General features: G+C 36.3%; 2 protein-coding genes and 1 long non-coding RNA gene across 3 annotated transcripts in view; 2 read left to right on the top strand and 1 right to left on the bottom strand.

Annotated features, from left to right (window-relative positions):
- Positions 1 to 19350, top strand: part of map2k2b (mitogen-activated protein kinase kinase 2b) — a 529628-nt gene that overhangs the window by 296681 nt on the left and 213597 nt on the right. The gene's annotated exons all lie outside the window — the stretch shown is intronic.
- Positions 1 to 19350, top strand: part of LOC306999010 (uncharacterized protein) — a 98467-nt gene that overhangs the window by 10385 nt on the left and 68732 nt on the right.
- Positions 11865 to 18935, bottom strand: LOC306998709. The gene is made up of 5 exons (XR_013797644.1): positions 18840 to 18935; positions 18475 to 18513; positions 17587 to 17696; positions 15600 to 15658; positions 11865 to 11970 (listed from the first exon to the last, which is right to left on the bottom strand). It is a non-coding gene; the product is annotated as an uncharacterized lncRNA (long non-coding RNA).

The following is a 19350-nucleotide window of genomic DNA, read 5'->3' as shown; positions in this document are numbered from 1 at the left end:
GGAAAACAATAATGTAGTTGAAACATCTGGTAGTGTGTGTTTTCCAGGTAATGTCCCTGCACCGCTGTTTTTAGTTCTAATATTACAACCGACCGCGAGTTTAAGGTTTTGACAGACATGATAACATGAGTTGTGAACTATCTTTGATTTTTGGGTAATTATAAAATGTGCTGGAGAACATGTATATTTTAAACAGAAATAACTAATAAAATAATTGTATTATTTTCCCAGATAAGCAATTACATACAAAAAGCAAACACAACAACAACAAAAAAAATCTAAATGGATTTCTCAATTCCCCAAATTTAGTTTAAAGGTGCAGTGTGTAAGTTTTACAGCATCTAGTAGCGAGGTTGCAAATTGCAACCAACAGAAGTTACGGTGGCCGACATGAAAATATGTTGTTGTCTGAGACAGCAGAGAATAGCCAGTTTCTTTACACAGATAAGTTAAGAAATATTGCGAATTTTACATCATATTGCAAATATTATTGTTACTTGTTCATCATTGTGTCAGTGTTTTATTAGCTGACTTTAGCTAGCTTCTTTGCACGAAGAACAACATAGTGACGAAGCGTGTTTGTCCGTTTAGGGCCACCGTAGAAACATGTCGATGTAAGGGGACCCGTTTAGTAGGGGTGTGCCAAAAAATCGATTCACAGAAGAATCTAGATTCTCATTTGCAACGATTCAGAATCGATCTGAAATGTCCAAGAATCGATTTAATAAATAAATAAAATCAGCTGGCTGTTCGCCTCCATTTTTGTAACTAGCCTATACGGGACGTCACCACGCAGCCGGTTTTTGTACGTGAGCGGCAAATCACTAAAGCAAAGAGGAAGCAAATATGGATGAGAGGGAGATCTTTCGTTCCTACCAAAACATTAGTTCCGAGAAAAAAATAATTAATTGCACAGTTTAACCATCATAGAGTGAAAGTGTATCATTTGCATGTGTTTAACAATGTCAGTTTAACAGGGCGCGCTTGACAGGGCATATATAAGAACAAGCAGAGAGAGAGAGAGCGCGCGCGCGCACTCACCCGAGCGCTGTCTGCTCTCTCTCTCCCTCACGCATATTAATCAAAATCAATTAATACGATGGTGTCGGAAAAAAAACTCTCCAGTGATGAAATGTTTTCTGTGTTGACAAATCTTGTGCGATATCCTAAACTGCCGAATGCATTGCTTGTTTTTTCTGTTAACATTTCATTGTGAATGCTGCTGCTACGTCAGAGCGGCCAAAGCGTCAACAAGATTCCCCGTACTTTTTGACAAGCGTCCTTGACAGAGCGGCCAGAGCTTTTTTGCCGCTCGAATCGGCGGCGTTGTGAACGTACAGTCAGCTGCAGACCAACGCACACTGCAGTGCTTACGAAACTCCCCGCCAACTCCGAGAGGGCAAAAAAAAACAAAAAAAAAAACAACTCGGTCTATCGCTGCTTCATTGCCAGGTAGCTTAGGGGTAGGGCCTACTATTTTTCATTTTGAAAGAAGCACTTTATTTTCATAACTTGTTATTCTTTTAGTTACTGAGTCTGACTGAGAAATATAGATGTTTTGTGTTTTCACCGGTTGTGTTCTACATGATATTTGTGGTAAACTGCAACTTTCCTGGGAAATGCATCTATTTTCAACTATTTTGTATTATGAAGAAGCACTTTATTTTTGATCCAACTTATTTTATAGCTAGCTACTAATGAGTAGCAATTGAGAACCAGACAATGTTTTTGATAAAAGGCACTTCCCTGAGAATTGAACTTAATAAATGTGAAAAAGACACTTTAATGTCTCCGTTTGTCATTATAGCAAAGCAGATGAGAGTAGATCATGATCAGAAACCCGATTAGAAATCATTATGGTTAAAATCGAATCGTTTTGAATCGAAAATCTTTTTGAATCGAAAATCGATTTTGAATCGAATCGTGGCCTCAAGAATCGGAATCGAATTGAATCGTGAGATGGTAAAAGATTCCCACCCCTACCGTTTAGATAGAAATGGCTAATTCTAAGGTAATACAAATATAACCGTTTATTAAGTACTTGGTCTTTACCACTGAAAACATAGGCTAGTTATGTATATGATATTGCAATTCTGTAAACAAATCCTCCTAAATATTACACCATGCATCTTTAACGACTGAATGAGTTCAAAAGTTCACCTTGCCATGATAAAAAAAAAGACTTTACGAGTTAAACGCACATGAGTGCAATTTTAAAAATCTAGTGTTTAATCATATTTAAATATTTATTCAAATGCAAAACTTTAAAATAAGTAAGCAGAATATGACCTGCAATACTCTTGAGCAACTAGACTAGTAGATGCATATATTTATTAAAGAGCCATACTGGCACCTAGTGGGTAAACCACTACAAATTCCATTACAAATGGAAATTATTATTTTTCTGGCCACAAAATTATCCAAATTTGCCTCTTTGCATTGGAATTTAAAACCCTTTTCTCAATTTATCCTTAAATACTACACTAATTGTAATAGAAATAATAATAAAATATTATAATTATTTTTTTAAAGTTGTCATTAATGAACCATAATTATTGCACAAATAGTATTTAGTACCAAAAGATCTCCTCAAAATATTAAATAAATATTATTGAACTTAACTAGAACATTTATTTAATTAGAAAATAGTTAATGTGTATGGTGACTACAATGAGTGTGAGTGTGACCAATAAGTAAGGAATACCTGAGGGTTAAATACAAGAAAAACATGAACATTAATGTTGCCTCTCCATCACTCTCCAGAATAAAATGATACTGTAAATGTCTTCGGCGTAATAATTAATGCACACTATGCTGCAATATTAATTCCTTCAATAGCTGCACAATGCACCACAAATAGATTTAACAATTCTGCAGCCAGTAAAAACAAAAAAGGGGAAAAGACACCCCTGCCTACCTCTGTAAACCTAAAATCTGGGAGAAGTACCATTGGTACTTCAACAAAAACTATTTTTGTATAAAAAATATTTATTTATTTATATATTTAGGCTATATAGCCTAAATAAAAAAAATAAAAATAAATCCTCCTAAAACTATAAATCCTAAAAAAAAACTATGTTGTTTCAAAATTACATTTTGTTGAAACAACACAAGGGTGACTCTTTCTCTTCTTCTAGATTAAAAAAATAGGCAGAGTTTTTTTCTGCCAAATTCAAGCCATTTAGCTCTGGATCTTACAAAAGCTCCCTTTGCCTTTTCAAGATACAGAGAATTCAACTCCTCCTGTAAAGAATAAAGCATGTTTTTATCTTCTTCTGAGATCTGTCTATTTACAAGATCTGAAATATTTTTAAGTAAAGCTGCATATTTGTTTTGTTTTTTTCAGAGGAAAGTTTTTTACTGAAATAAATTGAGAATTTTACACACTCAAATTTGAGCAGTTCCCATTTAGACAAAGGAAATATCTGTCCTTGAGTTGATTTTTTCAATTATCTGCTTTATTCCTGTGCAGTAAGATTTGTTAAAAGCAGAGAACAATTTAATTTCCAATAGCCAGGATTATGTTCTTGAATTATGTGGCTTCAGGACCAACTCAATGCCACAATTATCAGTTAGTGGTGAAGGAGTGCAAGAAACAGATGTCAAAAAAGAAAATCAAAGAAATTGAGAGTTTGAGACCATTGAGATTTTTGAGTTAAATCTGACTTGAACCAAGAAAATGAGGTGGAATCAGGATTTAGGAATCTGTGTGCATCAATCAAATCTAAAGACTGACAGATATAAAAAATTATTAGATTAATAGCATTTTGACATTTTCTAGGAGGATATCGGTCTTCAAGAAAGTTAGGGGCTTCATTCAAATCTCCAATAATCGAATAGGCAAAGAGGAATTTACAACGTTTATCAAGAACAAGCAAAGAAATCTCTGACATAAGAGTAGCATTCATATCAGATCTATTAAACCATACACATTAACTAAAATAAATTACAACCAATATCCATCTTCCTTCTGATGAAGATAAGAAATCAATGACTAAACCACTGAAATTTCTACCAAACAAAACCGCGACACCAGCTGCACGGCGAGACCCATGATGATCATATAACATCTTATTACCCCGTTGATTTTGCCAGAAGTTCTCGTCCTCCATACATGAATGAGTTTCTTGCATGAAATATACATCCCGGTGAAAAGATTTACAAAACAAAAAAACGGATTTTCTCGAATGTCTCTTATCCCCCGAAAATTAAGCGAAAAACAAGAAATTTTAAATAACAAAGTAGCCTAAAAAATAAGCCGAACAACCAGATTTCAAGCTGAATTTAGAAAAAGTAAAGAAATAAACGAAAAGGAGCTTACTCAGAATACAAAACCTTCATAGTTTACTTTTTTTTTTAGAGAAAGTAAAAAAAACTCAACAGAAATATATTCATGCAAACAGAGCTGCATATAAAGGCTGTAATCAGCTTGTGGTTTACATTATGGATCATTTTTTCATTTGCATTTAAATCCCAATCTGATTACACACTATTTACCTCGATATCTTTTTCCCCTCTACGTTTAGCAAAGGAACCTCTAAAACCTGCCCTTCTTCCTTCATCTCTTGCCCGTTTCACTAGTGGCCACAATTTGTTGCGTTCCTCTATATTCTCTATATTCAACGATAAGTCCTCCAAGATCTTGTAGTTATTCCATCGTAGGTAGTCGGAAGACTTGGCATCTTTCCAAATTTTGTCTCTGATGCTGCGCGAGGTAAACTGGACAATACGACGAGAACGATCCGTAGATGTTTTCGTACCAAGTCTATGTACAAAGTCCACAGAATTAGCAAGAGACGAGGCAGATTCCGGTGAAACACTTCCGAAGACATCCAGGATGATCTTCTTTACGTCCTCATTGTTCGATTCAGGAACAATATTAGATTCGCAAGTTCCATCTCCGTTTATATTCATCCAGTTCCAGACAAGACTGACGAAGGACTTCATTCTCTTTCGTGAGGTTAGTAACTGTGTTCTCCAGAGAAACAACTCTTTTCGTAACGTCTTCGATTTCCTTGCCACATAATTGCATGGATGAGGAGAGGGTGCGAATAGAAGCAGTGTTCTCTTGAACGGACTTCTCCACAGATTGAAGCCTCGCCAAAGACTCCTCTTGGAGTTTGCCTATTTTTTCAATAGCCGCCAAGATAACGGAGTTCGGTACATCGTTTTCGTTCATTGTTACACGTGACTTCTTGGCCAATGGGCGTTTGTCAGGAGTTTCAGGTAATGGTAGTGTGGTGGCAATTTTATGATATTCATTGATCTTTAGTAAAATATGGATGATTCAAAGAATGTCACATGTGTTTCTCACTTGTTAGTGTGAGAAGATTCTGTTTATGTACCTGGGAAGGCAGAAAGGAGAGGCACTCCAGAGAACAGACGAACAAGGACCTCTGACCTAGATGTCAGAAGGCCATTTGATGCAGGGGGGCTTAGTGACGAATCTAAACTAGTGTTATGGCTTCCTTATCTATGGAAAACTACTGGAAGAAGACCTTAGGAGCTAGGATAAAAAAGGTGGTTCAGTCTGTCTGGGGGTGTGTCACTCTTCTGCACAGGGTAACAACTGTGTATTAGACTGCTCCTATTCTTGCAAGAATAAATACTTCTATTTTATAATTTGACTCTGAGTGTCTCTTACGCAGTGATGTTTGTTTGATGAATTTTTGCCACAACAATTTGGTGTCAGAATAGTGGGATTCCTTGGACGTGCCTCCTGGACCTGAGATCGGACGGTGTTTGGCCACCTGGACTGAGTAAGTTCCAGCTCTACCTCGTAAACTTGAGAGAGAGAGGCCGACCGATGTCAGGGCCGGGAGAATCGGACACTGGAATCAAAAGAACTCAAGGTGGCTCAGAACAGCATCTCTGGGTAAGGTATAATTAAATTCAGTTGATTGGGGGAAGAGTGAAATTGAACCATATTGGCTGAGGACTGTTTCTGTGGTACGTAATCTGAGATTAATTGAGATCTATTTATAGATCAAGAAATTTCAAACAGATATGAGGGAAAATAATCTGAGATTAATTGAGGTCTGTGACAGATCAAGAAATTTCAAGCAGATAAATAATCTGGGATTAAGTGAGAATGACAATGACAATGACAATTTATTTGTATAGCACGATTAAAAACAACAGTTGTTGACCAATGTGCTTTCCACATGTAATCCACCACATAACGTCACAACATTGAAACACATAAATTTCACTTAAGTATACAACATCATACCATAAATATTTAAAAAGCGCAAAGAATCACAAATCACAGACAGAAACAAGTTTAATCGAAGGCTTTTGAAAATAAAAAAGTTTTAAGTCTGGATTTAAAAGTAAACAGGGATGGAGCTTGTCTTAGACTAATAGGTAAAGTATTCCAAAGCCTTGGTGCAGCGACGGAAAAAGCTCGGTCTCCCCTACACTTGAGCCTCGATTTTGGGGTAGATAGCAGAGCCTGATTATTTGATCGGAGTGCTCTTTCCGGTTTATATTCGGTAATCATTTCAGAGAGATAGGTTGGTGCTAAGCTATTTAAAGATTTATAAACTAATAGAAGTACTTTAAATTCTACTCTGAACCGCACTGGTAGCCAATGTAATGAGCGTAAAATAGGGGTAATGTGCTCCCTTTTTTTTATGCCGCACAAAAAGCGTGCCGTAGCATTCTGTACATACTGCAAGCGAGCTAATGTATGCTGGTTGATTCCTAAATATAATGAGTTGCAATAATCTAACCTTGATGAAATAAAAACATGAATTAATTTCTCAAGGTCTTTAAATGAAACAAACGGCTTAACTTTTGCTAGTAGACGAAGCTGATAAAAACAAGTCTTTACAACTGAATTTATTTGGCGGTCAAACTTTAGATCGCTATCAAAGATGAAGCCTAGATTTTTAACCCAAGGTTTTAGGTACACAGACATTTCCCCTAAATCCAAATTTATAGATTTTGAGCGCTCAGATGGACTAAAAACAATAATTTCTGTTTTATCTTCATTAAAAATTAGAAAATTAAAAGAAAGCCATGCCTTAATCTCCTCTAAACATGCTTTAAATGACTCTAATTCAGCATAGTTTCGTTTTACAGGCAAATAAACCTGTGTGTCATCTGCATAGCAATGAAAGGATAAGTCCATATTTCGTAAAAATGGCCCCAAGAGGAAGCAAATACAAAGAGAATAATAGTGGCGCCAAAATAGAGCCCTGCGGAACTCCACAGAACAAATGTGCTTTACTCGAATAGTGGTCGCCCATCTTAACTGAAAAACTCCTATTCGTTAAAAATGATTTTAGCCATTTTAGTACCGTACCTCTTATACCAACACTATTTTCAAGACGATCAATAAGAACAGTATGATCAATAGTGTCAAAGGCTGCTGTTAAATCAAGAAGCACAAGGACTGCAAAATCGCCAGAATCACAGGTACCTAAAATATCATTATAGACTCGAATCAGTGCAGTTTCTGTAGAATGACATTTTCTAAAACCAGATTGAAATTTTTCCAACAATGAATTCTCGACTAAAAAACGCTGTAACTGTGAGAAAACAATTTTCTCAAAAAATTTTGAGATAAAGGGCAGGTTAGAAATAGGCCTAAAGTTTCTCAATACGGTTGAGTCTAAGGTCGGTTTTTTTAACATTGGATGAACTACTGCGTGCTTCAAAAAGTCAGGCATGATGCCGGATTCTAGGCTGCTATTTATTATAACCAGGAGATATGGAGCCACGTCTGTAATGATTTGTTTAAATAAAAACGGAGGAATAATTTCCAGTGGGGAGCCAGAGGGCTTGAGCTGCTTTGCTATTTCTAGCAATTCAGACTCCGTAATTGTGATAAACTCACTAAGAAGCACATTGACATTCGAACACTTATTAGAAAAATTAATAATAGTTTTACACGGCGTATTCATTATAGTTTGTCTGAGGTTCATTATTTTATTTTCAAAGAATAATAAAAACTCATCGCATGAAGGGGTCGAAACCCCAGAAAGACCGGCTGATGGATTTAAGGTAGCATTAATTATATTAAAAAGAGTCTTGGGTCTGGAGTAGTTCTTATTGATAATATTGCTTTTTTTACTTCCTTCTGATATCTGCGAAGAGAATCATTTAAAATCTCAAAGGAAACCTGAAGCCTGTCCTTTTTCCATTTTCGTTCCGCTCTTCTGCAACATCGTCTAAGGCAACAAATGGAATCATCAATCCATGGTTCGGAATAAGGTTTAGGTCGCCTGGCCTTTAAAGGGGCCACAGAGTTAAAAATATCTGAACAGGTGGAGTTAAACCCGGAGAGAAGCTCCTCAGCGCTAGTTTCACAAGCAAATTCAGCACAGGAAGGCATCACTTCATGAAAAATGGTTAAAAAAGATGATTTTGTAGCATGATTAATATAGCGAGATGAGCTGACACGCGATAAAGCTGTGGGTTTCTCTACAGGGCTTGGTACTGTGAACATGACAGTTTTATGATCAGAAAACCCGTTTTCACAGACTTCCAGATGAGTGATACAAATTCCATGCTGGAGCACTAAGTCAAGAGTATGGCCACCTTTGTGTGTGGAAACATCAATCCCATTAGTAAAATCAAAGGCATTCAGTAGATGCACTAACTCTTTGGCTAGGTGATCATTCATGCAGCATACATGTACATTAAAATCACCCAAGACAAGAATCCTATCATATTTTGGGGTTACATCACCAAGAAACTCTGCAAAGTCTGTTATAAAGTTTGTATTTTGCTTTGGTGGTCGGTAGATTACAGCAATCAGAAGCGGCTCACCAAGTTCTAGGCAAAACACCTGAAGTTCAAAACTACTGTAGCTGTTACTCACCACTGGGCGACAGGTAAAATGCTCTTTATAGATAGACATCAGTCCGCCACCCCGTCCAGATCAAGAAATTTCAAACAGATAGGTAACCTGAAAATGAATTGTTCCACCACGGAGCAAATTATTTTTGGGTGCTGAGGCTAATTAGGGGGAACCAAGACAATCGTAACAGATTTTTGGTGAACCATAATTAAGAGGGCACTAATAGTGCAACCCTACCGATTTGGGTTAAAAGAAAAATCGGATTTGTTGGGGACGCCTGACAAATCAGGAGAACGCGCGTAAAAGAGAAATCCACAGAGAACAGATAAGCGGCCAATATGGGGATGTCTCAAAAGCAAGCTTGAGAAATTTGGTACACCGGTGTTTTGTCAAATGAGATAAAAATTAAGGGCAGAAATGTATGATATTGAGCGCCACAAGATTAAAGATGGTGCGGGAATCAGTTGAACAGGGCAGTGAGAAACAGAAAGGTTGTTGTGTCTGCGTTCAACGTGTGTAAAAGTGTGAAAAAAAACAATGAGGTGTTGGCTTGAAGCAGATAAAAGAGTCGATGTAGAATGTATTGCCATATAGTAAGATTGAATATAACTGATAAAAGGGTTTTTATTTTTCAAGACATTAGATGTCAGAAGATTTTGTTTGTAACAAAAGTTGAAGTAGCAAGCAGCAATAAGGCTGTCTTTGTGAAGGATTGAGATTTGAGTAATATGATATTTTGATTCTGTAAAAACAGTAGAGATAAGTGGGACAGAGACAGTAATGATAATACTTGTTGAATCTGCAGACTAACCATTTTGAGAAGAAAACAACTGTAGAAAATGTATGTTATGAAAATAACATTTCTGATAAAATGTATGTAACTATTTATGAACGCCTGTTAAGTCAGATTAAGAAATGGTATGAAAAGTGAGGTTCAGATTAAAAATAATAATAATAAGGCATTGAGTATGATTAACAGGGATTAACATGATATAAAGATAATGAATGTTTCATTTAGCAAAATGGGGAACAATTCTATATTTTAATGGTAAAATAAAGAGTGAAATTATGTTTATTTTTGGTTTGACAACCATTGTCTTTTGAGCCTAAATACTCCAGCTATGCTGGGAGTACAGCAACAGCGCGTGCTTATTCAGCCCGGCTTCCGGATGTTAAATGTGTACTTGCTATTGTAATCAGTGTTGTTGATGATAATACCGAATTAGAGAGATGTAAAGACATATTTTGGAATTCAATAATGTAAAATGTCGGATATTTTGTTTGATATTAAGTCATTGAGGGAAAAAGACAGTCTGTTTTATAAAGGAAATTATGGGTCGGGGATATAGTGTTAAAGTTTAAACAGAAACTTAGAAAACAACTTAGAGGCAATTTATGCATTTCCGTGCAGTTTATGAAAATGGATGTTCTGCCAATAATAATGATGAAGATTATGATTTGGCTAGTGATTGAATCCGCCACTGGTGGACTGTAAAGGAATACAGAGAACTGCTTATCAGCTGTGTTTACATTCCTGATTGGGACACTGCTTCAAGTGTGTGCAGTAAGTTGGAGCTGTTAGAAGGGGACAGAGAGATCAAGTGTGCAGTAGAGGCAAGGGGACAGAGAATGTTTTAATTGTGGTCAGTGGGGTCATTTAGCAGTAACTGTAAATGCCCACTCAGAAAGGTGTAAAAGAAAGTTGATGGAATGTGAAAGTGACGTGTATTAATGTGGGTTTGAAAGTAGAACAGGATTTGAAGACGATATTAAAGTTTTCGTCTGAGAAAGAACTAAGAATGTGAATGCAGTGCTAAGGAAAGTGAAAAGTGCAAGTAAATGAAAAGAAAGTTGAAAAGAAAGTTGATAGATGGAAGTCGTAAGTAGATTGAAAGAGAAAAGAAAGTTGATAGATGGAAGTCGTAAGTAGATTGAAAGAGAAACGAAAGTTGAAAGATTTAAGTCGTAAGGAAATCCTTTTGAAAAGGAAAAGAATTAAAGTACCAGTAAATGTAAAATTACAGATAAGATTGTCTTTTAATGAAACGTTATTGAGAACTAGAATAACTATTTGTATTTAAGATCAAATAAGCAAAGCAGTAGCACTGGGTTGCAAAATGTAAAAAAATTTGTAGAAAGGGATCTGATTAAACAAACAGTTGACCATGAAGGAACTAGAAGCTGATGTTTTGGTTTCAAAAGATAAGCTTGGGACTTGACTGAAACTGCCAGTATGACAGTCTCAATATGAGTGGAATTTGTAATGTCTAAAATTCCCTGATATATGAGTAAAAGACAACTATAAAATTATTTTTATATTGAAAACGTATGTAATTGCTGGCAAAGGTGCCTTAAACTGGGCTAGAATTAAAAGATAAAGTAGATAAAATAGAGAATGTTTAGTATGAGAAACAGTGTACCAAGTCCTGAAGGCCTCAGAGTCTCTCTCTCATTCAATGTCAGAAGGCTGTAATCTTAGCCTGTCATGACGATAAGCTACACTGTAAAAAATTCTGCTGTGATTTTACAGTAAATTACTGGCTACTAATTGCATTACTTTCACAGTAATTTACAGTAAGAAAATTTAATGTAAATTACAGCAAAATGACAGTTGTGTACAGTGATTTCACAGTTAATGATATCACATCATTACTGTAATTTCACAGTGCATAACTGTATAAATATAGTTATCAGCTGTAACTTGAACAGTAATTTATTGTGTTTCAGCTGTAAAAGTAATGCAATTAGTAGCCAGTAATTAACTGTAAACTTACAATTTAATACAGTAATGCAATATGATGACATAAAAGTAGTAAAAAAAAGATTAAACAATAGTTTCCACAATTGATTTTATTTTCAATAAAATTGTTACAACAATATAACAAACGTTGCAAGAGTCGTTGCATAACAGCGGGCAAGAGTAGGCAACGAGATGGCAGTCCAAAAAACAGCCAGAGCTAAATAACAAAAAAATAGGTAGAAGTGAAGGTCTTGACCAGAATGGCAGTCCAACATATTCAGTGGCGATATGGCAAGTAAAAACGGAGAGCCAACAAGATCCCTCCATTTTCACATCGCTGAAGATTCTCCTCTCACTGAAGACACGTCCAGTCAAGACGTCCCAAAGTCTGCACAGTGGGTTGTGATGTAGCTGGTTCTTCCTGAACAAAATGAAGAATCAGTATTAGAAAAGAGAAGTAAATTGATTCAATTTATACTCCCAATGACAAGCTAAAATCTTACTTAAAGGGATAGTTCACCTAGAACTGAAAATTCTGTCATTTACTCGCCCTCAAGTTGTTCCAAACTGGTTTGAGTTTTTCTTTATTTGAGCAAAAAATATATTTTGAGAATTGAAAATTAAACAGTTGATGGGCCCTATTGACTTCCATAGTAAAAAAAAAAAAAAAATATATATATATATATATATATATACTATGGAAGTCAATGTGGCCCCATCAGCTGTTTAATTTTTTGGGTGAACTACACATTAGGGCTGAACGATTTTGGAAAATAATCTAATTGCGATTATTTTGACCAATATTGCGATTGCGATTTAATATGCGATTATTTTTTAAGCTCTTTATCTTTTATATTATTCAACAAACACGAGCAATAAATCATTGTAAAATATGGATGGGAATCTTTAGGCACCTCATGAGCCGATCAACTTTTTTTATTTATTAATTAATCTTATTAATAAAACTTTTAATATTTATTTAATGACATATGTAATTATAAGTAGGCTACTTTTAAAAATAATTACACATTAAAAAACTAAATTAATACAATTACATGTTAAGAATTTTAAATAGGCTATATAAACGAATAGCTTCAAAACATAAAAGTTATCAATAACAAAGAGGGGAAAAAACATTACAAGCAATAACCAAAGAGTGCTTTCAGTATTTAAGAGTAGTCTGAATGTTTTCCATTCAAGAGCTGTGATTAAGTGATTTTTCTTTCTCAGTTTAGATACGATAAGCTGCTTCACACTTATGCAAAGATCTCTTTTGAAATATATGATGTGGTTTGTCCTGTCTGTTTAATAACTTAACACCGTGTCCTAACTACACGCGACGCGACGCCGCGACACGCGATAACACCGTGTCCTAACTACACGCGACGCGACGCCGCGACACGCGATAAAAGGTATCTTTTCCATGTTAATCAGAGTTTTTGTCCTAACCAGACGCGACGGCGACACGCGAAGTTTCTAATTTAGAAACGGTTTCTATTTCTGCGACGTCGCGGCTGACATATCCGCCCACACAGAGATCTCATTGAATAAACTGATCATCATATGAAGAAATTACACTGGTTATGAGTACACATTATTTATTTTTAGTTAAAAATAGGTCACTGTGCCACAAGCGATAATGGATAATTTACCTCAGATTTTGAAAACATATAATATAGCGTTCAAACTGAATTCTATGCAAACATACAACTGTACTTCATAACAAAATTAGTCAATAAGTATATTTTGTTAATGTTTTGATTTTTAATAATGTTATTTCTTGATTTGATTATGTCCTTACCCATTTCCAATGCGAGTGCGGGCCAGCAGTGCGCTTTCACAGAGAGACTCCGCCAACACGCTGTTCTGAATGGCTGTGATTTTTTGATTGACGTGTGCCGTCTCACAGTCGCGTCGCGTCTAGTGTGGACAGACACACTTGCTGTCGCTGGAATTTTATCGCGTCGCGTGTAGTTAGGACACGGTGTAAAAGGTATCTTTTCCATGTTAATCAGAGTTTTTGTCCTAACCAGACGCGACGGCGACACGCGAAGTTTCTAATTTAGAAACGGTTCCTATTTCTGCGACGTCGCGGCTGACAGATCCGCCCACACAGAGATCTCATTGAATAAACTGATTGTCATATAAAGAGATTACACTGGTTATGAGTAACGTTACACATTATTTATTTTTAGTTAAAAATAGGTCACTGTGCCACAAGCGATAATGGATAATTTACCTCAGATTTTGAAAGCATATAATATAGCGTTCAAACTGAATTCTATGCAAACATACAACTGTACTTCATAACAAAATTAGTCAATAAGTATATTTTGTTAATGTTTTGATTTTTAATAATGTTATTTCTTGATTTGATTATGTCCTTACCCATTTCCAATGCGAGTGCGGGCCAGCAGTGAGCTTTCACAGAGAGACTCCGCCCATACGCTGTTCTGAATGGCTGTGATTTTTTGATTGACGTGTGCCGTCTCACAGTCGCGTCGCGTCTAGTGTGGACAGACACACTTGCTGTCGCTGGAATTTTATCGCGTCGCGTGTAGTTAGGACACGGTGTAAGACATAACTGACTGTTTACATTAATTTCGCGTCTTAACGCATTTTGGGATGCAAGTATAGGCTATATTTAACCACGTAGACAGAGTCGCTCACAGCCGCATGTGAGAGCGCTCTTCACAAAGCGGGTGTGAGTATTTGAAATTGAAAGCAGCTTCTGTCGATGGTTTTCATATTTTTATTTTTAATATATAAGCCAACTGCATTCCAAAAGACATATGATGCCTTTATAGAGCATTTGTAAGGAAAATACCGGCGGGCGGGACCGCGCACTACTAGAGTAACATCAAGCGCGCGTATTTCACAGCGAGTGCCATATGATCTTCTAGTCAGTGCAATGATGAAGCCCGCGAATGTCCAACAATTCGCTTCAACTTTTCCGAACTGTAGGCTATGAAAGACTATTTTTCGGAAGGTTCGAATGTGTGTGTGTGACAGAGGAATTAGAAGCAAGCAGAATATTGTGTATAAAGCACACGCAGCGTCATCACGCATCTGTGTTTAAAGCTCAGACTCGATTCTGAAATTATCTGAATCCATACAGAATCGTTGAAGAGAATCTATAACACAATCACATAAATTAAACAAACTGTTCTTTCCTGTAGCCTATGCGTAGCGTGCCAAGTTGATGCTTCATCTGCGGTGCAGATTACTTTACTATCGCGCGTCACGTGACCAGAGAGTAATCGCAGCTTCTGCGATTACAAAATCGCGTTTCATCATATCGCGATATTATCGCAAATGCAATTAATCGTTCAGCCCTACTACACATCCTGCAACATCTCGTTTGGCATCCATGTAATGTGCTTCTATAATGTATTTCAGCTTCAACACATTGGACAATTTTGCTTAAAGGGTTAGTTTACACAAAAATTAAAATTATTTTGTTAATTACTCACCCTCATGTACATTCACACCTATAAGACCTTTGTTCATCTTCGGAACACAAATGAAGATATTTTTAATGATATTCTGAGAGCTTTCTGACCTTCCATTGGGAGCAATGCAACTAACACATTCAAGGCCCAGAACGATTGGAAAGACATCATTGAAGTAATCCATGTGACTGCAGTGGTTTAACCAATTTTATGAAGCGATGCGGGTGCTTTGTTTTTGCAACAACAAGGAGGAGCACTACGACGCACGCATATTGTGTTGACTCGAGACTGGGTGTTGTTCCGTGAATGTGCTTTAGATAATATAATTTTGTAAACAGAGGTAAATTATGGTTTTAAATTATAAATTGAGGTTAAACTACTGGAGTCACATGGATTACTTTAATGGTGTAGTTACTACCATTCTGGGGCTTGAATATATTAGTTGTGAAGGCTCCCAATGGAGGAACAGAAAGCTCTTGGAGTTCATTAAAAATATCTTAATTTGTGTCCCGAAGATGAACGCAGTTCTTACAGGTTTGGAACGGCACGAGGGTGCATAATTAAGGACAGCATTTTTTCTTTTTTTGCTGAACTATACCTTTAAGGAATCCTGGAAACACCTTAAATCAGCATGTATTCGCCAATTTTCTGGAAGAACTGAAATGCAGATAAGAAAACTGAAACAGTTTCACAAAAACAAAACAAAAACTTTCTGCATTTTTACATTTTCCATAAAAAGAAAAGAAAAGCAGTTTTGAATTATTCACTTGAAGCTTCATATAAAATACTCAGAAAAAGTAAAATGTTAGCTGCAGCCCTATTTTACAGTGCAAAGTATGGTAATAAAAGCATAAAAGCACTTTTATGAAATAAGCTTGTTCCCACATTTGACAAATTGTGTTTACACAAATATATTGCTTTAACTTTAGCATCATTTAAAGGGTTAGTTCACCCAAAAATTAAAATTCTGTCAGTAATTACTCTCCCTCATGTTGTTCCAACCCCGCAAGACTTTCGTTCATGTACACAAACGAAGATATTTTTGATGAAATCTGAGAGCTGGATCACTCTTCCATAGGCTTCTTAAGGGATTGAAACTTGCCGGCCCAGAAAGTTATTAAAGACATTGTTAAAATAGTCCAAGTGACTACAGTGGCTCAACCATATGATTATCAAGCGACGAGAATACTTTTTGTGCGCAAAAAAAATTAACGACATTATTCCACTATTCATTATGTTCTCCGTGGGCCTGAGTGTGTTCACGTAGTGTAACTGCTCAGTGCGTCTGTGTTGCACATCACACGCGTCACACACATGACCAGCGGCGGCCAATATGAGCCTATGTGGTGACGTGCAACACAGACGCGTTACGTGAACCCACTCGAGGCTAGGGCTGGGCGATAAAACGATAACGATAATTATCGCGATATAATTTTTCTCGATAAAACGATATCAGGAGTTCGATAAATGTTCGATAATGTTTTTGCGCCAAAAGCGGAACGAATCTCATTTGAACCGCGCGCCACACGGACCGTTTATCCGCTCGGCTCAAAGTCCAAACGGCAGCGTGAGCGCGAGCTCACTCGAGCAGACGCGTTTACTCTGATCGCTCTCGGTCACGAGATCCAGTGAGAAGCGCTTGAATTCAGCGAGGAACACAAATGTCTCAGTGATTTAAACCAGTTTAAAGGCAGATGAGACCGCGCTGACGAACAGGAGAAGCACTGTGTGCAGCGATACAGTCAGAAGCTTCTCCGTCTACACATTCCCATCATTTACCACGGATTTAACGTTAACGTTAGCCTAGTAATATTAACTGCATCATGAAATGTATATATATTGAATTGTATAATATTATTAATGTATACAATGTATAAAAGGACTAATGGAATATAATTCGTTTTTAATAATGTATTTAGGCTACTGGTTTTCATAAATACCATAGAAACCATAAAGTTACATTTTATCTGTGGTTATCATGATCTAAATGCATGATGCTGGATGACCAATGGTTAATTTTAATAAAACTAAATAATATTACATTTTACCAAATAAAAATAATGTTGTTACTTTTTTTTAACAGATGTTACTGTTTTTGTTACTGAACATAAATTGTATAAAGTAAATTTGCATCCTAACTCAAGCTAATACTACTGAAATAAAGATATTTATTTTGTTAAGGAAAAATGACAAATGTTTGAATGTTCTACCTCGGATTTGTGAATGTTCACCTGTTTGGCAAGTGTTTGTCATGATATGTTCTGACAAGAGTAGTTTAAAAACACAACGCTCTGGTTTCTACAGCTTTCACTTAGGAGTACAAATCTGTCTTTAAACTTGAAATAAATAAAGATTTGACATTTATCGATAATTATCGATATCGACTGATATAAAAAAAAATATTGTGATATTTTTTTTTGGCCATATCGCCCAGCCCTATGAGGGAGTGTAATTAATGACAGAATTTTAATTTGTGGGTGAACTAACCCTTTAATAGCTTCAATAAACATCTTACTGCAGAACTACATCTAGCTTAACACAGAGACAGTGTTTCGTTAGTCCGCTCTGAAGTTTAGATTGCTTACATTAGATTGACATCCGTTCAAAGTCAAGAGCTCCCTGATCAGTGTGCAGACTTGCTGGTTTATGTGTCCTCTCTGCCTCTGCCATCTCTGGGTTGATGCCCAAGAAGCACCTATAAACAAAAAGACAGAAGAAAGCTGTTAGTTTTATTCAAGTGGGATGAAAAAGGTGTCAGTCCCAGTCACCACCTTTAGTGGGTCACTGGATTTACAGTACAAAGCTAAACTAAAGTTAGCTCAGTTTTAACAAGCTGACATTACTTTGATTTAGTTAAACAGCAAACATTTAAATAACGTTAACAGCAACTGAAAAACATTTTTCCATCACAAACACACAGTCAAAAATAGTCTGGCAACAAAGTAGAGGTGTGTGATTTACCCAGGTCAAGCATTATGCACACAACAACGTGCACGTACTGTTTGCAGAGGATGGAGTAACGTTAAGAGTATGTTGGCCTGTCCATCTCCCTATGTCTGTTTCTGCTTGTAACTGAACGTACTCTTCCTCCTAGAATTAGTTAACGTTATTACCCGTTCAGACAAAATGGCTCCTAATATCTCCAGATGTCGACCTGTTTTTAATGTAGAATAGCACAACTAATCTCCACTAATTCAGTGATAAACATTTAATTTACTATATCTTTTTCACAATAAAAGCATCCAGTTGTTTTGCAACACACTTCATTTTTCTGTTGACGAGACAGACAAATGGCTGCTCCGTTTCACACACAAAGCAGGGGAGAAAATTATGAAGTTCAGCTAACGTTACTAATTTAAGATGAATTTATGACATTTGAACTGTATTTCAGCATTTATTTGCCCAAATTCACAACACTATAATTGATCTAGTTGATAATAACTGTCATACCCACATATAAGGCCACAGCTTACCTTATAACTTTATTTCCCGGTGGTCACCATAGAAAAATGCTGTGGGAAAAGAGAACGCTGTTAGAGAAACTAAGAAAAGCATTAAGCAAAAGTAAAAATTTCGACGATGTAACTTTAGCTAACGTGTCTCACAGTTAACCTTACTAACTTAATACGGTACAATTAACGTTAACACTACAACCAACGTCTGTTCATTCAAATTTGCGCGCTCAAACCTAGACGCGAGTCTGCTTCGGCTAAGTTACAAAAACATGACAACAGCACCTACAACAAACGCTAATTTGGTTCATACTTTTAAATAACATGCACTATCATATAAAAAAACAGCCACCAAAATGACAAAGTTTGATATTTTAAACACTTACCGGCCGCTGAATCCATCGAGTGAGAGCACGGAGGAGATGAGAGCTCAGATGACGCAGTTGCAGCGCGAAAAAGACGGAATTCACAGTAGTTTCTTGTAATAGTCCCGCCTTGCATTATTTTCACAATAAAAGTCTAAATACGGTATTATATTGTGAAATATCACAGTAAAAGCCTGTGAATTGGTAATACTGCAATTTATTGTGAAATATTACAGTTATATGTTGTGAAATCCTGGAAATATTTTACAGTGTATTTATAGTAAAGCACAGTGTTTCAGCTGGAAAATTATAGCATAATGAGATGTTAAAAGAAATCATGTTAAAGGAAATCATTGCCATTCAGAGGGCAATTTGTACTTAAATATTTTAGATTGTAAAACTGAATGACTTTAAAGAAGTCTTTAAAATAATAATGAAGACCTGAATGACAGGAGTGACATTTTTGTACTTGTTATTTTAGGACCAGTAACGTCTTTGTCTGATCTTAGCCTTCACCATGACACAGGACCTA

The sequence above is a fragment of the Phoxinus phoxinus genome, assembly GCF_949152265.1.
Source record: "Phoxinus phoxinus genome assembly, chromosome: 5".
Taxonomy (NCBI): Eukaryota; Metazoa; Chordata; class Actinopteri; order Cypriniformes; family Leuciscidae; genus Phoxinus; species Phoxinus phoxinus.
The sequence above is the reverse complement of the archived record's forward strand: the minus strand, read 5'-3'. Positions and strand labels throughout refer to the sequence as shown.